The sequence below is a fragment of the Lissotriton helveticus genome, chromosome 3_1 (assembly GCF_964261635.1).
Source record: "Lissotriton helveticus chromosome 3_1, aLisHel1.1, whole genome shotgun sequence".
Lineage (NCBI taxonomy): Eukaryota > Metazoa > Chordata > Amphibia > Caudata > Salamandridae > Lissotriton > Lissotriton helveticus.
The window spans coordinates 403,762,182-403,786,605 of NC_136061.1; positions in this window are offsets into that span (position 1 = coordinate 403,762,182).

Below are 24,424 nucleotides of genomic sequence, written 5' to 3' on the forward strand. Positions count from 1 at the left end.
ACATCATGAAGTCTGGTGAGATTAAATATAAGCACAGAAAATCTCAACCATGTTTTCTGATGTGTAACAACAAAGGACGAGAGTCTTTTTTCCTTTTGTGGTATACATAACAATACAAACAACAACATAGGTGTATGTCAATATAGTCGATAATAAAAACAGTTCTTATAGTGGTCATATAGAGAATCTTAAATACATCAGTGCGCTAATGCGAGTCTGGAATGGCAAGTAGACATCCCTGATAAATCAATAATAGCAATCAGTAAGTGGACAGCGACTTAACATGCACATATACTGCTAGGGAATGGGTGCTAAACAACAGTGCAGTTGACAATCCCTGCCGTGGCACAGCTCACATACTAGACGGCCAGATCCACGCAACCCACAATGAAGGCCCGTTAACAGGCCGGGTCTAGCGCAGCCTGGCTCTCCCGAGACGCCTCCAAGGGAGATGATCTATTGCGGGACCATTGCAGGAAGGGCTCCCAAATGTCTCTTGGGCGCGCCGCAGTCGGCATCAATTCCCAATAAGAACCAAGCTACGCGTGTCCATATGCCACATCAGACAACCAATCATCGAATTTCGGCTTGGTCTTACGCCCCCAGGTGATAGCAACCCTCCTTTTGGCATACAGCAGCAACAGTGCATGGAGCTTCCGGCTCGCAGGTGCAGTACCCGCAACCCAGCCAAGGATTCCCAGCAGTGGTGAAGGGTCATCTTTCCTGCCTAGAATCTGGTTTGTGGCCTCAAATATCTCAGTCCAATACTCAAAGAGCGCCGGACAGTGCCAGGCCACATGCAAAAAGGTAGTCCCCTCCTCTCCACATTTCCAGCATCTGTCGTCTTCTCTAAGTCCCATGCGATGGAGAGAGATTGGGTGCGATAGTACCTATGTATGAACTTGAAGTGAATAAGTCGGAGTTTATAGTTTGGTGACAATGCCAGCAGCTGCCCACAACAGAAAGCCCATTGATCATCCGTCAGCGGTGTCTCCAGTTCCGCATCCCACAGCTGTCGTGATTTGGGCACCACCAGGGGTTCCTGCTCTTGCATGGAATTGTATATCCTGGAGTTTTTTGCGGGTCGCCCTGGCCAGCACCTCCTGCAACGCCAGCAGACGTGGCGGCTCCTCAGGAAATTCATCCCCCATTGCCCTGCATCAGCCCTGAGTTTGTGATATGTGAATTTGTCAGAAAAGGACAGCGAGCCCTCAGGTGTATCTTCGGGCAGGTCCAGAAACTTGCCCTCGGGGTAAATGTCTGCAAATGTGCGCAATGTAACACCAGCTATGGACACGTCGCTGCTATTGGACTCAAGGCATGGGAACATTGGATTCTGTGTGATGGGTATCGCGGGCGCATATAACAAAGGGATGGGGGATCTCTTCAACAGTTCCCTCCAGGACCAACGGATCATATCAGCTGTGTTCACATCTTGCGAGGGACGCGGCGCCTTATGATACAAAGCTACTTTAAGAGGCAGTGGCGATACCATGTCCGTTTCCACAGCCACGTGCGGCTGATAGGGCGTGGGGTAAGCCCAGAAGTGTAGGTATTGTGCTTGTGCACTAAGTGCATATAAGTGCATGTCCGGTGCACCCAGCCCCCCTTGTCTCAGTGGCAGTGTCAGTAGTGCCCAAGATATTCTGGCCTGACCACCCGCCCAGACCAGTGTCAGCAGATTTGATCGCAGTCTCGTGAAGAAGGGTTGAGTCAGTGGGATCGGCACATTAGTGAATAAGTAAAGGAACTTAGGGAGCACAATCATCTTCGCCAAGGCAATCCTGCCCGCCAACGATAGAGGCAGTTTGGACCAGAGCGCCACCTTCCCCTCCAGCCACGCGACTGCCCTGCCAAAATTCAGGTTCCAGAGTTCCTGTATGCTCCGGCTGATCCAGATTCCCAGATACTTTACTTCATCTGCTTCCCATCTGAGCGGATAATCAGAGTGCACCTCTGTGGTCTTGTCTGTGAGAGGGAATATCACAGATTTGGACCAGTTTATGGATACCCCGGAGAGGCCACCAAATCTGATGAACTCGCGCAGCAGCGGGTTGAGGTTCTCGTTTGGATTATGAACATACAGTGTCACATCGTCTGCATGCAGTGATATCGGCAGACTGCGAGAGCTAAATGCAATGCCCCTCGCCGTGTGGTGTTGTCTAATACGGGCAGCGAGTGGCTCCATTGCGATGGCAAATAGGAGTGGGGATAACGGGCAGCCCTGTCTTGTCCCCCTGGAGATGAAAAATGAGTCCGAGACCATCCCATTCAGTCTTATTCTGGCTTTCGGCGCTGTGTACAGCAAACGAATAAGGTTTATGAACTGTGGACTAAATCCCATACGCGTTAGTATGGCGAAAAGAAACGGCCACTCCAGGGAGTCAAAGGCTTTTGTCGCATCTAGAAATACCACTGCCGCTTGTGAGTCTGGGTGTAGGTAGTGTAGTGCAGAGAAGACAGTTCTAAGATTGTGTGCAGTGGAGCGTCCGGGGATAAATCCTGACTGATCCGGAAGAGCTACATAAGGGAGCAGGGGTTGCATGCGGTCTGCTATAATTTTGGCGTAGATTTTAACATCCACATTAATGAGAGACAGGGGGCGGTAGGAGTCAATGCGGGTATCGTCTTTGTCGGGTTTAAGTAGTGTGACGATGAGGGCCTCTCTCATTAAGTCCGGTAGTATTCCTAATTCTTGCGCTTCAACAAACACGGCGTGCAGTCGTGGGGCCAGCCCCTCTGCATATGTTTTGTAGAAAGCTGCCGTCAGCCCATCCGGGCCGGGTGCCTTATTTAGGGGCAATGCCTTGATAGTCTTTGCGATATCCTGTACCGTGATAGGCAGGTCCATGTATTGTCTGTGGGAATTATTGAACCATACCAGCGCTATGGATTCCAAAAAGGCCTCCAGTGCCTCCTCAGACATGGAATGTTTGGTCGTGTACAGCGTGTCATAGTAGGTGGTGAAGGCTTGCAGTATGTCTGCTTGGTCCGTCAATGTCTGCCCCGTATCGTCAATGATAGTGTGTACGTGTGTGGGTGTCAGGGTGGACTTGATCATAGGCGCTAGCGTTCGGCTTGGTCTGTCTCCCTCGCCATATCTGTGCGCTTCAGCCTGTTTTCCAAGGAATTTCAGTTCTCTCTGCGCTTCATCTTCAAAGCTCAATAGTTTGTCTTTAATCTGACCTGCTAATGTGGGTGATGGGGATTCACAAAAAGCGCGCTCTAGCAGTTTCAGTTCTCTCTATCTTAGCAATCGTATCTCTTATGGCACGTAATACCCCCGCTCTGCGCGCTATACACTTTCCTCGGATGACCACCTTGAACGCATCCCAGAGGACCGCCTCCGTTTTGACTGACCCCGCGTTCATAGCAAAGTACTCATCAATGTCCTGCCTGATTTCCTCCGTGAATGCAGCATCCTGGAACGCGTCCTGCGGAAGCCGCCAGGAGAAGGCACCACGCCGGCCACTCGGGATGGTCAATTCTAAGAGACAGGGGGAGTGATCTGATAAAGACCTGGCCAATATATCCACTTGTGTGACCCAGGTTGCCACCCCCGCGGACACCAGCCAGAAGTCCAGCCGGGACCAGGCCGAATGATGAGCGGAGATGCAAGTGCCCACACGTGCGTCCGGGTTACAAGCTCTCCACACATCAACCAGAGAGCCCTCATTCACTATGTCCATGAGTGCTTGGCGCGCCTGTGGGTGCATTTGTCTGGCCACCCCCTTTCTATCCAGCACGTCATCTGGCACTACGTTAAAGTCTCCTCCCCAAACGACATTTGAGCAGCCAGTGATATCTATTTTGGCCCATACTTCCCTAAAGAACTCCGGGTCATCAACATTTGGACCATAAATGGCAACCAGTACCACTTCAGAACCCTTCAAAACACCATGCAAAATAACATATCTTCCAGCCCCATCCAGCAACACTGTTTGCTTCCTCCAATCCACCCCGCGTCGCAGAAGTATGGTCACTCCTCTGGCATAGTTAGAGTATATCGCTGAATGCATGTGACCCCACCTTGAGTGTTTCAGCCTGGGGGAATTGGTTGAGTTGAAGTGTGTCTCCTGTAGAAAGCATACGTCTATATTGTGCCGTAGCAGGTAGTTATGCATAAGTCTAGACTTCCTATGGTCGCCCAACCCTCTAATGTTCCACGTCAAGAATCTTGTCACCTCCATTCAGATTGTGTAGCTAGTGCATGTCCCTCCACCATCTGACCCGCCTTGCAATCGCACAGTTGCACATGTCGACCATCACATATTTGACCATACACCAACGAACTCCCGTCCCAACACCCCCCACCACCCACACCCACCCCCCAATCAGGTTGTGTCGAATCCCCCCTGCGGCGCCTGAGCTAACTAAACATATGGCGCCAAACCAATAAAACATAAGATTTGCGGGAGACACCCCTGGGAGGCGTGGCATCTCAAGCGTACACCCCTGCTCACACAGGGTGGCTACACCATTATAGCTATTTCTTACAGGTACATTCTAGAATAGTAGACCTTGCGCAGCTGCACAGCGAGACACATAAGGCAGTTTGCAGTTACCACTCCTTGAATCAGCGCATCATTAGGCAGCAAACCTGGAGGCCAGCAAATATAGAGCGCATGTTGCGAAAGAGCAGTCACAGCTTAGGCCAGCCATTCAGTCATTGTCACTCATCAGGCTCGCAGACTCAGCTCCAGCGTCTGTCCGCTTTCTAGTCGGCGATTTACTTATGTGCTTGGCAAATTTCAACGCAGATTTCGCATCAAGAAAGTGGTGGGCTGTGCCCTCGTGCATCACTCGGAGTTTAGCAGGGTACAGGAGAGAATAAGGGATCTGCGCCTGGAGTAGGACTTTTTTTGCAGGGATGAACTCTGTACGTGCGGCTTGTACCAGCGGAGTGAAGTCCGGGAAAAAGGAGATCGCATTTCCCTTGTGTACGATCTTCCCTTTCTCCCTAGCTAAGCGCAGGATCAGATCCCTATCCTGATAGTTCAACAATTTGGCCAGTATTGGTCTCGGCGGGGCCCCCAGCGGTGGTTTTTTCCCTAGAGTCCTGTGGGCCCTTTCCACGGTGAAGACTGATGATAGGTTGGGGTCGAACAGCTCGTGCAGCAGATCGGACACAAAAGTTTCCATCTTTCCCATTGCCATTGTCTCCGGAATGCCCGTGATGCGGACATTACATCTCCGTGAGCGCGCTTCAAGATCATCCGCCTTGGCGCAGAGGCTTTCAATTTTCTTTTCTAGGTTGACAATATGTGTCTTCGTTTCCTGTTGAAACTCACAGCATTCTGTGTGTCTGTTTTCCAGGTCATCAATGCGCATTTCGTGCGTGGCCACCTGTGCCCGCACAGTATCTAGCTGAGCCGCCATGCCATCCAGTTTCGCTTCTATACTTTTCAAGCTAGTCCTCACCTCCATAAGTAGTGCTGCCACGTCAATGTCCTGAGCCGCGTCTGCCATGGACCCTCCTGCGGCCCCCGCGTCCTGTTCGGCCGGTTTCGCGTTTTTCTTTTGCTCAAACGTGAGCCTCGGTTGGTGCGGGTCTCCCTTCTCCATGTCCGGCGTGTGGTCAGCCACCGGGTTAACATGTTGGCCCAGTTACGATTGCTCAGGTTTGTTGCGTAGTTCGGAGCACGGGGGCAGGCAGGTGAAGCGGTGCAGTTGGATATTGTCCTGTCCGGTGTTCAGGCTATGGGACACTACCAGCCCCTCCCGCGACCCGCGCTCACCTCGTGGATTGCGGGACACGGCCCGCCAAAAGAGAGTGGCAGAGCGCGCTTTTAGGGTTCCGCTCTGGGGCAACGCTTCGTCCTGACTAATGGGCCACGATCGGTAGGAGCACTCGGCAGTACTTTCTGTGAGTCCCTGTATGCGATCAGCTCAGCAGCCTCGGAATCTCCGCAGCGTCGGTTTGTCTATGACCCCGGTGCCGCACTGTTTATGGAATGCGCAATCAACGTGCCTGCTAATGCCACCTCAGTGCCGCCTGCGCTGCTCCGACCAAAGCACCAAACAGCGGCAATATAGGTGTGGAGCGTCGAGTTCCCCGTCCTGTGTCCGCTTCGTTGGTTGCAGCTGCTGAAGCTCCGGGTGCCGCCGCGCACCCGCAGTCTCAATATGGCCGTCTCCTCCTTGCCTCCGACGTCCGGGGCCCCGGAGGTGCCACCAGTATGTGCTGTATTCGGGCCGTGTCCTTCTCAGTCCCCGCCGTCGTCACTCCTTACCCCGATCTGGTGGGTCACTCGGCCAATATCTTCAACCGGGAAGCTCGTAGCAGGGCAGGCCCACGGTGCCCCGCCCTCGAGTAGACCGCCGCACAGGTCTCCAGGACGGCGGGTCTCACAGCTCGTCTTCCTAGGCAGGATCTGTAGAATCGCCTATCTAGCAAGGCGGGCGCCGAAAATCATTGAGACTTGGGTCGAGTCTGCCTCAGCCCACGTCGCTCCTCCGCGCACTGTCCAGTATCGTTTATATGCTCGAAATAGCAGGATTTTGAAGGATTTATCGATGCAGCCGGCGGAGCTCGCTGTTTAGGCGGCCATATCGCTGCTCGTCCACCACCCCCCCCCCCCGGGTCAAGAAAATCTTCCATCAATTCAGTGTCCTTTATACCATCAGAACACTTCAATCCCTCCAGTAAAACATCTGAATTCCTCCCTGAATACAAAGAAATGCTCTTTAAATTCCACACTCTACCATCATCCAAACGTACGGCATTGCACAAAAGCTCCACCACTTCCTGTGGTGGACCAAACTGATTCTCACCCTTAGCAATTTTACCAGGTCTCTTCACTCGAACAAAATCACCAATAGTGATTCACACTTCCTTCACACCATGGGTTTTATCATAATAAGATTTACTCTTATCATGAACCTGAATAAGTTTATCCCTAACTTCCATAGCAGACCATTGTTGTAACGTGCCATCACAAAGCCAAGCAGGAGAAAATGTACACCTTGGTCTCCTACCTCTCATGATAACAAAAGGAGACAATCCAGTAGAATCATGTGTGATGATCTTGTAAGCCCAAACTGCTTTCTGAACCTCAAGTTTCCAATCATGTCTTTTGTTCACAGCAGCTTTAATTACACCCTTAATTACACGATTAAAGTGCTCAACAGTGCTATTCTCACTGGGATTATACAAAGCAGTGGTTTTATGCTTGATTCCTACTCTGTCAAAATACAATTTAGCTTTCTTGGATGTAAACTGCACCCCATTGTCACTGAAAATGCTTGCCGGTAAACCTTCCATTACGAACATTTTGTCCTGGAACTTTAAAACAACATCTGTATCAATCCTTTCAACAATTTTTACAGTTGGCCACTTTGAAAATAAATCAATGGCAACCAAACCATATTCCATAGACTTGCCTACAGGACCAAAGATATCCACAGCAATTATTTCCCTTGGCAATTTGGGAATGAGACCCTCACTCATTGGCAGTTTAAATGTTTTGAAACATTTGTCTGCAGATGAACAAACTCCACAATCTCTTATAAATCTTTCTACAGCTTTGTCAACACCCGGCCACCAAAATATACTTTTAACAATGACTTTAGTTCTCACAATACCAAAGTGACCTTCAAAGCATAAAAGTTAAATTTTGTTCCTCAATTCCTGCGGAGGAATGACTCTGTCGCCTCTCACAATTAGATCTTTATCTATTGACAATTCCGTTCTTATTTCCCAAAAAGGTCTCAAACTGTTTGTAATATTTTCCTTCTTGGGCCAACCTTTGCATAAACACTCTAAAACCCGTTGTAATCCAGTGTCCTTACTTTGTTCCTTTATCCATTTGTATTTACCAATGGCTGGTACACCAGAATCATGCACAAATGCAATGTTAAAATCCACCCAAGGGTCATCCGAGCATTTTTCCATAGGAACAGGCATCCTGGAGAGGCAATCAGCAACAGCATTTTTTCTCCCCGGCACATACATCAAGCTGTAAACAAACTCCTTCATTCGCATGGAAATTCTTGCCAGTCTAGCAGAAGCTGTAACACTACCCTCAGTGGTGAGAATTTTGACTAAAGGGAGATGATCAGTGCGAATCAAAACTGGTTTCCCCCACGCAAATACACGAAAATGCTCTAAAGCCCAAGCACAGGCTTCCCTTTCAATTATGGGGTATTTACTTTCCGCTGGAGATAAGGATCTAGAAGCAAATAAGATTATCCTCTCACGACCATCAGTACCTTTCTGTGACAATACAGCTCCTAATTCTTTGTCGCACGCATCTGTGGTTACAATAACCTCCAAATTAGGATTGAATCTATTTAGAGAAATCACATTCTGTAAGTCATTCTTCACACTGTTAAATTCTGCATCACATTCACCAGTCCATTCAAACTTTGTATTTTTTTTCAATAATGCACGAATATTGAACACTTTACTTGCAAAATTTCTGATGCACAATATTCCGCCATTCCTAAGAATGATTTCACCTCCTCCTTATTGGTAGGAGCAGGTGAATCAACAATAATATTGACTAAGGATGATTTGGGTCTTACCCCATCCTGACAAATAACATGTCCTAGATAGGACACACTCCTTTGAGCAAATTTGCACTTGCTGATTTCAACAGTTAATCCCACATTGTGCAACACATTCAACACTTCTTTAAGTTTACTATCGTGTTCCTCCTTGCATTTGGCAGCTATCAAGATATCGTCTTGGAAAAATTTGACACCATTCATTTTCCCCAGCAGTTTGATGCGAGGCCGAAAGGCATGCGCTTAAATTGATAACAACCGTAAGGTGTTATAAAAGCGGTGAACTTCCTTGACTCCGGCGATAACATCACCTGATGGTAAGCCGCTGATAAATCGATGGTGGAAAACCAACTGGCACCTTTGAGCAAAGACACCATTTCATTGATTTTGGGCAGCGGAAACCTATCTATAATGATGTTAAATATTAAGGTGGCGCAAATCAAGGCATAGACGGATTTTGCCATTCCCTTTGCGTGCCACCACCATCGGAGAAATCCATTCAGAGCTTTCTACTTCTTCAATTATATCCCTTTCCAACAAACCTTCCAGTTCTTTTGCTACCTCATCCCTTATGAGTATGGGAATAGGTCTCACCTTGTGAATTTTAGGTACAGCATTTGTTTTAAGCACAATGGTGTGCTCGAAACCTTTAAGTGATCCCAAATTCTTGTTAAACACTTTAGGAAATATCCTACAGATATCATCCTGTAGTCTACTAGAATCATCCACAACGAGTACCTTCTCTTCACTGTTGGGGTCTAAGATGATATTAAAATTCTTTTGGTCCATCCAACCCAAAACAGAAGGGCCAAAATCAGCTACGTATAATTTTCCTCTAGCAGATCTCCCTTTAAATAAAAACGAGAACCATCTGAAACCTAACATTTTGATTCTCTCACCTGTGAAACTCAAAGGACTAATATCAGTGGGCATTAACTGTTTGCTTATTTTTTTGACAAATGTTTCTTCCCATACTTCCTTATCGATTATAGTATAAGGTGATCCTGAATCACAAACACCTTAACTAGTCCACCCCCTATGGATATATCTCATATGGGCTTATCTTTCACTGTAGCATCAGTGATGTTAATCACAAAATTACCCTGGATACTTTTGACACACTCCCGTTCACTACTTTCCTTCTTTGTGTCAGGATCATTAAAATCCTCATCATCATATACATATTTGACATTACTTTTCCTTCTCCTACACATTTTACTAAAATGGCCAATCAAACCACAAATACTGCATCTTTTATTTGCAGCTGGGCAGTTTCTGCTAAACGCTAAATGTTCTTTACTTCCGCAACGATAACATCGCCTCTACTCTGGTTCTTTATCTTTCCATACATTCCTTTGCATCTGATTGAAAGTCTTGTTCGAGTTGTGCTGTTGTTGCCCTCGATTGCTGCTCTGAACTTTAAGCACCGCTCCTGTGTCCTTGTCAGAATCTTTAAGCTGTGTCGCAAACCTTCCAGACATTTCTGCCTTCCTTACAATAGAGTGAATATCCTGTAAAGGCGAGTCACCATTTACCCATAAACGTTCTTGTATTGCAGAATTGTTACAATGCATGACTAATTGGTCTCTTAGTAATTCATCGTGCAAATCTCCAAACTTGCAGTCAATAGCAAGTCTTTTCAATTCATCAATGTAGTCATCCACAGGTTCATTTTTGTTTTGTTTCCTCGGAAAAAATTTGTAATGCACCACTCCCATGCAGACTTTAGGTGCAAAATATTTATCCAAGTGTTTTAATGCTCCTTCAAAATCATTCATTTCTGCAGTAACCGTTATTTTAGGCATGCGATTATAAGTTTTTAATCCTACTGGACCTAAGGAATGTAAAAGGATTCTTTTCTTTTGATCAGGTTTCATTTTACCTGCTTCATCAACGGCACTAATGTAATTTACAAAATAATTTTTTCATTCTAGCCACTCCATAGTTGGACGCGATCCTGAAGGACGAAAAGAATGAGGAGGACTTATAGTGAAATTTTGTTGAGCCATTGTCTCTTGTTCTTGATGTTCACCTTCTTCCATAAAATTATTGATAAATTTAGGGTGATAACACTAGTATATGTTAGAAAAGAATTCCTTCAAAATTTATATCAATCCCAATACATTGGAAAAAAAAATGACAATGAAGGTCCAATGAAGAAAACAGCAAGATATTCCAAAATAAATAATGAAATAAGTATATCCTCACTAAAATATCCGCCTCCCTGACTTCCTCACCTGTTCAAAATATGTCCGATGTGATAGAAAGTTCTTGCTTCCTTCTGTTATTAAGAAAACAAATTACCGGAAAACGGTCATTTCCCTTTGCTGCTTTCGAGTAGGTCCGCAAAATGGCCGCCACGCAAAGGTCACGCAGCGTGACCTAACGCAATGACATCACATAGTGAGTCAGGGCAGTGCGCGTCACAGGACCTCGGTGTTGGAACGTTGCCACAGCTTGAAAGACGCAGCGGCAACACAAAGGTTATATACGGCCAATCGCTACTACTCACAGCAACAACGCTAAAAATGAAGATAGATGAAGTACGCTGCCATCTGCAGGTTCAGTAAGTAGGTACGAACGTCAGTCACCTCCATCCAAAGTTGAAGCTCAAAATATAAAAAAATAATTCTCAATCCATATATATATATATTGTTTTTAAGAAAAAAATTATGGTGGCTTCCACGCGTGGTTGTCCAATCGTCGCCAATTGTAATGATGGATACTCCACACAGCAGATAGTTATCCAGATGAGTTTTAATGAAAGAACAGGCGAAAGCCAGGGAGCACAGCTTCAGTCCGCGGAGCAAACAGCAACTGACTCCCGGCTGGAACGAGCACAGAGAATGCAACAAGCATTCCATGTCTGGCCCTCAGAATAGTCATACATCATATACAGAAAAACAATACAATGCATAATATTGAAACATAACATTGCCTTTTGTCGTAACAGGTAAACATCCAGTAGAAAGGATACAAGTATGGTAAGGTTTGGTCAGGCTCAAATAAAAAGACAGGTAATGTTTTCAGCCTACCTGCATAGTTCTTTTTGTGCCTGCTTTTTAAACACTACTCGCTTTATGATGGCTACTCTTATCACAGTGGATAATGATGAGGCTGACATAGGAGGGTCATTGTTTGTAAGATGTTAAGGTAGTATGCCTCTTTCAAATGTGCTCAGTTGGTATTGTGACGTTTGGTGTTGCTGTTAGCAACAAGGCTGTTGAACTTACTACAGGTGGTAACAGCATTTCAATCTGCAGAAGCTTATAATGCTTCATCTCTCTAAACCCACAGCTAATTGAGAGCCTGCTACAATTTTAATGCAGTGCATTTCTTCACTGGCAAAAGTGCTGAAAGCTATTGTATCAGCTAAAGGAAGAGTTAGTATTTTGTGTTGGGCACTCTGCCTTAAGGAAGCAAGGGATAGGCAGGAAGATCTCTGCAAAGATTTGCCATTACAATTTTCATATGATGCCAAATCTGCAGCATCAACTGATTCTGATGACCTAATTTAAAGCCAGCACAGAACATTTGCGAACCCCAGGAACACTAGCATTTTGTCTATGGAGAGGTGTGAGAAGTTGGCCTGATGTGCAGTGTTCACTATTCTAGTGATCACTATATATCAGTCCAAACAACCCTTATTGATGATTGGTTGTAAGTCAACCTTATAGACCAGCTATCCTAGTAGCATGGATACGAGCAGTCTAAGGCTAAGACTCTAGAGGGCGTGTTAAGCCAGCTGTTTTACCATCACATTACCCCTTGAACACCCAGTGAAAGGACACCACACAAGTGTTATGAAAATAAACAGTGTATTTATTAGAATCACAACAACCCTGTACTCTTTATGAGGACAGGGTGCTAGGCACACAACAAAACTCTTACGAAAATACTTAAGTTAGCACGGTATACACAAATGCCCGAGGGGCACGAAAAACCATATACTTTAAAAGTGGAATGCGAATTACTAGCAGGTAAGTAACAGTTCTAATAGGCTTTGGAATCGCTAGGACTTGACTAGGGAATCGTTAGATTACTACTAGGAGGCCCAGGGGACTCGGGTGCAGAGTGTGCACTCTCACGCGGGATGCGGGACAAAGTCTATGGAGGCTAGTAAATGCAAAGTTAGTGTTCACGGGCGAACCCGACCTGGTGGGAAGAAAACGACAGTGGATCCTGACCCTAGGATAGTGAGGCTATGCTGGGACACCGAAGTGCCGAAGTTACCTAGCCCAGGGGCTGCAGCTGCATAGGTCTGAGAAGACGTCGGGGATCTCGTTGCCGGACCAGGAGCCTGGAAGGAAGAAGTTGCTGGCAGGCGACCAGTGAAGAAAAGTTCGATGGATCCAAGCCTGGATCAAGGAAGAAGAAAACCTGAAAGCAGAGGGGACCAAGTTCTTGAATCACTAGCCAGTGATTAAGTGGGCACCAGGATGGCACCGGGCGAAGTCACCGCAGTCAGGTGAGTGGGCGCTGCTGGGCTCTGCAGTCTCTCGGACCAGGAGGCGTTGTCGGTGACCAGGATGGAGGTGCGAGCTGTCCCACGAAGGTTCTTGCTGTCGACGTCGCTGGACCCAGGATTGGGCAACAAGTCTTGGCAAATGCAAGGCCCACGCGGTGGACCTAAAATGGCGTCTTGGGCGGACCAGGAGGGTCCAGGGCACTTCTCCGATGGAGGGAAGCAAGGGCCAGTCTGGAGCAACCAGACCAGCAGCAGAAATGTCGTCGGGCGTCGTCAGGAAGGCCACAAGCCAGCGGGCTAGTAGCCAAACAACGCGGTGAGCAGTAAAAAGCAGAAGGGCCCCACGCAGATCGTGGAGATGCTGGGGGGCTGCTCTTCGGTGCTGGAGCTGCTCAGGGTGGGGGCTTCTCGGACCCCAAAGCACTCACCAGGAATTCACTCGGCGGGCTTGCTGGAAAGAAGTCGTGCAGTCTTGCAGATGGCCGGTCCCTTGAGGTCTCGTCGCACCCACGGTTCTCAGCTGGGCTGTAGAGGTGGGTAGAGGTCAGAGGTGCCAGGGAAGCCGGTTCTCGTCGAACTGGGCAGTCGGATTCCGGAGGAAGGACTTGCAGCAGACCGCAGTGTTCTTAGATGGTGCCTGCGGATGCAGGGTGACTACTCCTTAGTCACAAGGGAGAAATCTTAGGAAGAAGTCTTGAGTTCCTTTCGCAGAAAGTAGTTTCAGGATTCAAAGATGATCTGATTTGGAAGGGGGCCAGTCTCTACCTTTATCCTGTAAAAAGGGGCTGGCACGCGACTAAGTCCTGCCCTATGGGTGGGACTAGGAGGGGGGTGGTTACACCCACTTCCTTGGCGGGCTTTTCCCCAGCACAGGGTCTGGAGTGACCCTGGAACTGGTTCCAGCCAGCCTATGCACAGTGAGCACCGGGGTGCCACGTGCAGTCACCTTCCTCTAAAGCCCTGCCTACCTACAATACACAAAACCCTGTCTGGGACGGTGCTGGCACCGCCCCTGGCAGGAAACCCTTTGTCCTTATCTCCTGCTCTGGGAGGACTCCCAGCAGCAGGAGGGCAGACTTGTGTCTCGGTGGCAGCATCCATTTTGTGGATGCTAAGGCTCTGTCTGACTTTAACCGGGGTTAGGGGTTACATACATGTCGTGTCCCTCTAGAAGGGTGGAATGCTAACCCCGTCGCCAGAATTGGCGAGGGGTTAGTATTCCAATTCGTATGACACCTTACTCGACATGTTTTGATAAAGCGATACCAGAGTTGGCACATAACCGCGAGGATTATAATGCACTTAAGAGTATATGGTATGCGATATCATGGAAACGGCTAAGGGATAGATCCCGAAAGCCGCAGACAGGCTCAGCTCATGCCAGAGCACCATCTCACACGATTCCAAGCACTCTGCCTTCAGGATTGTTAAGGCCTGCCATAGGAGTGACTGATAGGAGATCTGTGTGTCCATTTTAGGGTTAGATATAGGTATACTATATCTAAAGCAAAGGGTGAGTACACCACCTTGCCCCAGCTGTCGTGCAGCCAGTTGTGTCAGTTTTAGTTAGTCAATCCAGGGGTGGCACAATACATGCTTCAGCCCCTGGGAGACTTCTGGGTGCACCTCAGCCCTGGGTACAGGGACTTGGAGAGGGCCCAGGGCCAATTCAGTACCTGAGTACAATTTGGATAGAGAGAACAGCTAGGCTGTGGGTCTGATTAGCAGGCCCACAGCCAGGGAAAGTCGTAAACCAGTGCAGCAAAAAGCAAAAATCTGGGTGATCATAGGATTGCAGACCCTACTCTCCTACATGACCCCCCCCCAAACTTTGGGACAATAAACTAACCTTGACCAGGTGAGTCTTCTTGCTCTAAGTGGAAATACCTGGAGAGCCCATCAGCATTGCTGTGATCAGTCCCAGGTCTATGCTCCACTGTAAAATCCATCCCCTGTAGGGAAATGGACCACCTAAGCAGTTTGGGGTTTTCACCCTTCATCTGATTTAGCCACAAGAGGGGCTTATGGTCTGTCTGAATGGTGAAGTGAGTGCCAAACAAGTAGGCCCTCAGCTTCTTCAGGGCCCAGACCACAGCAAAGGCCTCCCTCTCAATAGCTGACCAATTTTTCTCTCTGGGTGTCAACCTCCTACTAATGAAAGCAATAGGCTGATCATTACCATCAAAATTCAGTTGAGACAGAACAGCTCCCACACCCAACTCAGAAGCATCTGTTTGGACAATGAATGGCTTGGAGTAATCTGGACTCTTGAGGATAGGTGCTGTGCACATGGCCTGCTTTAGGTCATTGAATGCTTTCTGACAGCTTGCTGTCCACTGAACTTTTTTTGGCATCTTCTTGCTTGTCAGGTCATTAAGGGGGGTCACTATGGACCCATAATTTCTGACAAACTTCCTATAGTACCCAGTCAGGCCCAAGAAAGCTCGAACCTGAGTCTGGGTGATTGGAGGAGTCCAGTCCTTGATGGCCTGTATCTTACTCTCCAGTGGCTGAACCTGGCCTCCACCTACAAGGTGGCCCAGGTATACAACCTGTGACTGCCCTATCTGGCACTTTGTGGCCTTGATAGTGAGGCCTGCCTTTTGCAGGGCCTCTAACACTTTCCTCAGGTGGACCAGGTGATCCTCCCAGGTGGAGCTAAAGACAGCAATATCGTCAAGATAAGCTGCACAGAAGTCATCCAGCCCAGTGAGGACTTGATTCACCAACCTTTGGAAGGTGGCAGGTGCATTTTTCAGTCCAAAGGGCATTACCACAAATTGATAATGCCCTCCAGGGGTAGAAAATGCTGTCTTGGGTTTGGCTTCCTCAGCTAACCTGATTTGCCAATACCCAGCTGTCAAATCAAATGTGCTTAAGAAGTTGGCAGAAGCCAATCTATCTATAAGCTCATCTGCTCTTGGTATTGGGTGGGCATCAGTCTTAGTGACTGCATTGAGGCCTCTGTAGTCTACGCAAAACCTCATCTCTCTCTTACCACCCTGGGTGTGAGGCTTTGGCACTAGAACTACTGGGCTAGCCCAAGGGCTATCTGAGGGCTCAATGACTCCCAGTTCCAACATTTTCTGCACTTCAGTTTTGATGCAGTCTCTAACATGATCAGGCTGTCTGTAGATTTTACTCTTGACAGGCAGACTGTCTCCAGTGTCAACATCATGGGTACACCAATCAGTTTGGCTGGGTGTCAGAGAGAACATATGTCGAAAGGATTGCAGAACTTGCCTGCAATCCTGTTGCTGATGTTCAGTGAGGCTGCCACAAAAGACAACACCATCAACTGACCCATCATCAGGATTCTGAGTGAGCAGGTCTGGGAGAGGGTCACTCTCTTCCTCCTGTCCCTCATCTGTAGCCATGAGCAAGCTCATGTCCTTCCTGTCAACATATGCCTTGAGCCTGTTAACATGGAGCACTCTGAGAGGGCTCCTGGGAGTTCCAAGGTCCACCAAGTAGGTAACCTCTCCCTTTTGCTCAATGATGGTGTGGGGCCCAGACCATTTGTCTTTCAGAGCTGCTGGGGCCACTGGCTCCAGCACCCACACCTTCTGTCCTGGCTGGTACACAGTCAGTACAGCCTTTTGGTCATGCCAAGCTTTTTGAAGTTCCTGGCTGGCCTCAAGGTTTTTAGATGCCTTCTCCATATACTCAGCCATCCTGGAGCGGAGACCAAGTACATAGTCCACTATGTTGGTTGCAGGCTTTTTGAGAGGTCTCTCCCATCCTTCCTTCACCAAACACAGGGGTCCTCTTACAGGATGCCCATACAGAAGCTCAAAAGGGCTGTAGCCAACCCCCTTCTGTGGGACCTCTCTGTAAGCAAACAAGAGGCAGGGGATCAGGACATCCCATCTTCTCCTAAGAGTTTCAGGTAGTCCATGAATCATCCCTTTCAGGGTCCTGTTGAATCTCTCAACAAGCCCATTGCATTGTGGATGATAGGGTGTGGTGAACTTGTAGTTCACACCACACTCTTTCCACATGGCAGTCAGATATCCTGACATGAAGTTTGTACCTCTGTCAGAAACGACCTCCTTAGGGAAACCCACTCTGGAGAACACTCCAACTAGGGCTCTTGCCACTACAGGGGCTGTAGTGGTCCTAAGGGGAATAGCCTCAGGATACCTGGTGGCATGGTCCACCACCACCAGTATAAACTTGTGTCCTGATGCTGTCTGGGGTTCCATTGGACCAACAATGTCAATCCCCACTCTTTCAAAGGGAACCCCCACCACAGGTAGTGGTATGAGGGGGGCCTTTGTTGTGCCACCTGACTTACCACTGGCTTGGCAAGTGACACATGAGCGACAAAACTCCTTGGTATTCTCATTCATATGTGGCCAGTGAAAGTGTGAGACAAGCCTGTCCCAAGTCTTTGTCTGACCTAAATGACCTGCAAGGGGAATCTCATGGGCCAAGGTGAGAAGGAAACCTCTCAGAGACAAGGGGATGACCAGCCTCCTGGTTGCACCAGGCTTGGGGTCTCTTGACTCAGAGTACAGGAGTCCATCTTCCCAGTATACCCTGTGGGCACCTGTGGCATTCCCTGCAGCCTCAGCAGCAGCCTGCTGTCTGAGGGGTTCAAGGGAAGGGCAGCTCAACTGTTCCTTCCCCAGGTCTGCTCTGGAGGGTCCCCCTGAGCCCAGAAACTCAACTTGATCAAGTTCAAGCTCTTTAGGCTCAGTTTCCCTCAGCTCTTCTAGATCAGCCTCCTCAGAGACTTGATCCTCGACCTGGGGCAAGGGGGAAGGCAAAGCCTTACCCTTACTGCTCTTCTTCTTGGAAGGTGTCTGGTCCATCATTTCAGGATCCAGCACCTGTTCAGTGGGGCATTTTCTGGCCTGTGACCTAGTCACAGCAAGCACATGTGCTGGCAAGCCTAACATCTCCATGTGAGTCCTCTGCTCCACTTCTGACCATTGTGATGACTCCAAATCATTGCCCAACAAACAATCAACTGGGAGGTCTGAACTGACTACAACTTTCTTTTGTCCCTTCACTCCACCCCAGGAGAAAGCCACAATTGCCACACTATGACTAGTAGTGACATTGCTGGCATTGGTCACCAGGAAATCAGTACCTGGCATGATCTGTCCAGGGTCCACAAAGTTAGGTGTCACCATGGTGACACTGGCACAAGTGTCCCTATAGCCCTGAGCCATCTTGCCATTAATCAAAGGTGTCTGCCTGTATTTGCCCAAAGTATTGGGACTTATTTCAGGGGACATATCCATATCCCCTGTACAGACAAGGACAGCCTGAGTGAGTGTGCCAACTAAGTTGTCAGACCCCTCAGTACCCAAGGTTAACCCAACTAATGCCTTGGGAGTGACACTACCACTACTGACTGTACTAGGGGGTGCAGTTGCTTTAGGAGCTGTAGTGGCAGGAGTGTGTCCTCCTCTTTTGGTGCACTCACTAAACCAGTGAGATTTACTTTTGCAGTACTGGCACCACCTTTTTGACTGGCCTTCTTGAGTCTTCTTCTTCTGGGAAGCCTGACCCCCACCCTCTTTGGTTTGTTGGGGACCTGGTGAAGACTTCTGGTCATTTTGCTCATTCTTAACATTACCCTTCTGGTCTGCTTTCTTCTGACCACCCTGGTTCTGGTTCTGGTTCTGCTTGATCCTTGTCCTGACCCATTTGTCTGCCTTCTTTCCCAATTCTTGGGGAGAGGTCAGATCTGAATCAACAAGGTGCTGGTGCAGCAACTGGTTCTGACAATTGTTCAAAATTTGTTCTCTCATCATTAGATTATACAATCCTGTGTAATCTGTAACCTTGCTACCCAGCAACCAGCCCTCCAAAGCCTTAGTGGCACAATCCACAAAATCAGACCAGTCCTGAGACTGAGTTTTCTGGGTGTCTCTGAACAGCAACCTGTACTGCTCAGTGGTTAAACCAAACCCATCAACCAGTGTGTTCTTCAGGACCTGGTAATCGTTAGCATCCTCCACTCTTGTAGTGAGGAGCTTATCTCTACCTTTACCATCAAAGGAGAGCCACAGTATAGCTGCCCACTGACTCTGGGGAATGCCCTGCACAGTGCAGGCCCTCTCCAGAGCAGCCATCCATTTCTGGATATCATCCCCTTGCTTAAAGGGGGGCACTATTTTAGTCAGGTGTTTAGTATCTAAACCCTTCTCTCTATCTCTTGGGAGATTGCTGCCACCAGTGGGAGCTAGCCCGCTCATCTGCTGCTCTCTTGCCAGGGCAAGCTTCTCTTTGGCCAGGGCAATTTCTTCCCTTTCAATCCTCAGTTCAGCTTGTCTCATCCTAGCCTCATGCTCCCTTCTCTGAGGGGAAGTAAATCTCCTCTGTGGAGGATTCCTTCTCCCCTGAGAAGAGGCATTAGAGTGCAGAGATCTATTGGAGTCCCTAGAAAGAGATCTATCTCTCCTAACTCCAAGGTTAGGCCCACTTCGGGTTAGTACTGGGGGTCCCCCAGATCCTAGCCCAAGTAAGTCTAAGTTGGTCCTAGTTAGCCTTCTGACTACCTCAAGACCCTTGTCTACCTCATCCCCAGAGAGTACCTCCTGATCCTCCTCCTCAACTGCTGAATCAGTGTTGTGGAGATCTGGATCCCCAGAGGTTCCCTCTAAGGCTGGCATGTTCTCATGTAACTGAGAAAGCTTTCTGGCATCATATGTCTCTAAGAGACCTATCAGAAAGGGAGTGGTGGGGTTAGACCCCTGCTTCAGTTTCCTGGAGACACAGATTTGTCTCATCTCCTGGAAACTGAGAGCTGCATATCTTGAAGTGACCTGTGGAGGGTCAACACTGACCAGGGGAGTCTCAGTAGAGTCCCCCTGAGTCGACATGCTTTTCTAGTGAGGTGTAAGTGGTGCACTTACCTACACTGGATCTATGATGTTACAACGCGTTATTTTACAACGCGTTCCGTTACAACGCAGATTTTACAACGCGGGATCCATTACAACGGATGTCATTACAATGCATGGCATTACATCGCAGGTGCTATTACAACGCATGGCATTACATCGTAAATATAGGTAAGTTGACTTTTTTTTAAAAATGTTATTTAGTTTATTGTAATTAAATTTTTTTAAATAATTTAATTAAAAGACATTTAAAAATTGTCATTAATTTAATTTAATAAAATAATATCTATTTAATAAATGTAAATATAATAAAAATTGTAATTAATTTAATTTAATTAAAAAATGTAATTAATGTAAAATAATTAATTTAATTTATTAAATATATTTCATTTAATTTAAAAATGGTAAATATAATTTAATTATCCCTAAAGCCAAACCCTGCCCTAAAACCTAAAAACACCCCTGTACCCCAAAACCCAAACCTTGTCCTAAAACCTAAAAACACCCCTGTACCCCAAAACCCAAACCCTGCCCTGAAACCTAAAAACACCCCTGTACCCCAAAACCCAAACCCTGCCCTGAAACCTAAAAACACCCCTGTACCCCAAAACCCAAACCCTGCCCTGAAACCTAAAAACACCCCTGTATCCCAAAACCCAAACCCTACCCTGAAACCTAAAAACACCCCTGTACCCCAAAACCCAAACCCTGCCCTGAAACCTAAAAACACCCCTGTACCCCAAAACCCAAACCCTACCCTGAAACCTAAAAACACCCCTGTACCCCAAAACCCAAACCCTGCCCTGAAACCTAAAAACACCCCTGTACCCCAAAACCCAAACCCTGCCCTGAAACCTAAAAACACCCCTGTACCCCAAAACCCAAACCCTGCCCTGAAACCTAAAAACACCCCTGTACCCCAAAACCCAAACCCTGCCCTGAAACCTAAAAACACCCCTGTATCCCAAAACCCAAACCCTACCCTGAAACCTAAAAACACCCCTGTACCCCAAAACCCAAACCCTACCCTGAAAACTAAAAACACCCCTGTACCCCAAAACCCAAACCCTGCCCTGAAACCTAAAAACACCCCTGTACCCCAAAACCCAAACCCTACCTTGAAACCTAAAAACACCCTGTACCCCCAAACACCTATACATATACTCCTATACTCATATTTATTTAAAAAATTACTTAAAATAATAAATATTAATTTATAATACTTAAAATAATAAATATTAATTTATAATATTTAAAAACATAAATAAATATTTTTATTTATTTTTATTTATAATTAATATTAATTAAATCATTTATATAATATTAAATAAAATTAAAATAAATTATATACTTACCAATACTTACGATGTAATGGTATGCGTTGTAATAGTATCTGCGATGTAATGCCATGCGTTGTAATGCCATGCGTTGTAATGGATCCTGCGTTGTAATAGCTGCGTTGTAACAGCATTACGACGTAAAAGTTGCGTTGTAAGTGATACACACCACCTACACTATATGTTTGCCTACTGATCCCTTGCTAGAGTTGTAGTTTAGGGTGTGCTAGGCCCTAGGAGCTACAACAGCTGGTTCAGTAGAACTCAGAGTATTCTAAGCTAAGTTATATGTACCTTTAGTACTTATGTGATCTTTCACAAGATATTCTTAGGGCATGTGTGGTAAAACAACAGCAAGCTCAAATCCCACCGCTGCCACCAATGTGAGAAGTTGGCCTGATGTGCAGTGTTCACTATTCTAGTGATCACTATATATCAGTCCAAACAACCCTTATTGATGATTGGTTGTAAGTCAACCTTATAGACCAGCTATCCTAGTAGCATGGATACGAGCAGTCTAAGGCTAAGACTCTAGAGGGCGTGTTAAGCCAGCTGTTTTACCATCACATTACCCCTTGAACACCCAGTGAAAGGACACCACACAAGTGTTATGAAAATAAACAGTGTATTTATTAGAATCACAACAACCCTGTACTCTTTATGAGGACAGGGTGCTAGGCACACAACAAAACTCTTACGAAAATACTTAAGTTAGCACGGTATACACAAATGCCCGAGGGGCACGAAAAACCATATACTTTAAAAGTGGAATGCGAATTACTAGCAGGTAAGTAACAGTTCTAATAGGCTTTGGAATCGCTAGGACTTGACTAGGGAATCGTTAGATTACTACTAGGAGGCCCAGGGGACTCGGGTGCAGAGTGTGCACTCTCACGCGGGATGCGGGACAAAGTCTATGGAGGCTAGTAAATGCAAAGTTAGTGTTCACGGGCGAACCCGACCTGGTGGGAAGAAAACGACAGTGGATCCTGACCCTAGGATAGTGAGGCTATGCTGGGACACCGAAGTGCCGAAGTTACCTAGCCCAGGGGCTGCAGCTGCATAGGTCTGAGAAGACGTCGGGGATCTCGTTGCCGGACCAGGAGCCTGGAAGGAAGAAGTTGCTGGCAGGCGACCAGTGAAGAAAAGTTCGATGGATCCAAGCCTGGATCAAGGAAGAAGAAAACCTGAAAGCAGAGGGGACCAAGTTCTTGAATCACTAGCCAGTGATTAAGTGGGCACCAGGATGGCACCGGGCGAAGTCACCGCAGTCAGGTGAGTGGGCGCTGCTGGGCTCTGCAGTCTCTCGGACCAGGAGGCGTTGTCGGCGACCAGGATGGAGGTGCGAGCTGTCCCACGAAGGTTCTTGCTGTCGACGTCGCTGGACCCAGGATTGGGCAACAAGTCTTGGCAAATGCAAGGCCCACGCGGTGGACCTAAAATGGCGTCTTGGGCGGACCAGGAGGGTCCAGGGCACTTCTCCGATGGAGGGAAGCAAGGGCCAGTCTGGAGCAACCAGACCAGCAGCAGAAATGTCGTCGGGCGTCGTCAGGAAGGCCACAAGCCAGCGGGCTAGTAGCCAAACAACGCGGTGAGCAGTAAAAAGCAGAAGGGCCCCACGCAGATCGTGGAGATGCTGGGGGGCTGCTCTTCGGTGCTGGAGCTGCTCAGGGTGGGGGCTTCTCGGACCCCAAAGCACTCACCAGGAATTCACTCGGCGGGCTTGCTGGAAAGAAGTCGTGCAGTCTTGCAGATGGCCGGTCCCTTGAGGTCTCGTCGCACCCACGGTTCTCAGCTGGGCTGTAGAGGTGGGTAGAGGTCAGAGGTGCCAGGGAAGCCGGTTCTCGTCGAGCTGGGCAGTCGGATTCCGGAGGAAGGACTTGCAGCAGACCGCAGTGTTCTTAGATGGTGCCTGCGGATGCAGGGTGACTACTCCTTAGTCACAAGGGAGAAATCTTAGGAAGAAGTCTTGAGTTCCTTTCGCAGAAAGTAGTTTCAGGATTCAAAGATGATCTGATTTGGAAGGGGGCCAGTCTCTACTTTTATCCTGTAAAAAGGGGCTGGCACGCGACTAAGTCCTGCCCTATGGGTGGGACTAGGAGGGGGGTGGTTACACCCACTTCCTTGGCGGGCTTTTCCCCAGCACAGGGTCTGGAGTGACCCTGGAACTGGTTCCAGCCAGCCTATGCACAGTGAGCACCGGGGTGCCACGTGCAGTCACCTTCCTCTAAAGCCCTGCCTACCTACAATACACAAAACCCTGTCTGGGACGGTGCTGGCACCGCCCCTGGCAGGAAACCCTTTGTCCTTATCTCCTGCTCTGGGAGGACTCCCAGCAGCAGGAGGGCAGACTTGTGTCTCGGTGGCAGCATCCATTTTGTGGATGCTAAGGCTCTGTCTGACTTTAACCGGGGTTAGGGGTTACATACATGTCGTGTCCCTCTAGAAGGGTGGAATGCTAACCCCGTCGCCAGAATTGGCGAGGGGTTAGTATTCCAATTCGTATGACACCTTACTCGACATGTTTTGATAAAGCGATACCAGAGTTGGCACATAACCGCGAGGATTATAATGCACTTAAGAGTATATGGTATGTGATATCATGGAAACGGCTAAGGGATAGATCCCGAAAGCCGCAGACAGGCTCAGCTCATGCCAGAGCACCATCTCACACGATTCCAAGCACTCTGCCTTCAGGATTGTTAAGGCCTGCCATAGGAGTGACTGATAGGAGATCTGTGTGTCCATTTTAGGGTTAGATATAGGTATACTATATCTAAAGCAAAGGGTGAGTACACCACCTTGCCCCAGCTGTCGTGCAGCCAGTTGTGTCAGTTTTAGTTAGTCAATCCAGGGGTGGCACAATACATGCTTCAGCCCCTGGGAGACTTCTGGGTGCACCTCAGCCCTGGGTACAGGGACTTGGAGAGGGCCCAGGGCCAATTCAGTACCTGAGTACAATTTGGATAGAGAGAACAGCTAGGCTGTGGGTCTGATTAGCAGGCCCACAGCCAGGGAAAGTCGTAAACCAGTGCAGCAAAAAGCAAAAATCTGGGTGATCATAGGATTGCAGACCCTACTCTCCTACAAGAGGCCATTGGCAAACCAACTCTTATGAACCATAGCATAATGTCCCAGCAGAAATACTGTTTTTTATTTTTATTGCAGCACTTGATATTCCCAGATTTCATGGTCAAGCTCATCAATCTATGTCAACAGTTAACAGAGCTTTTCTTCAACAGAGTATTAAT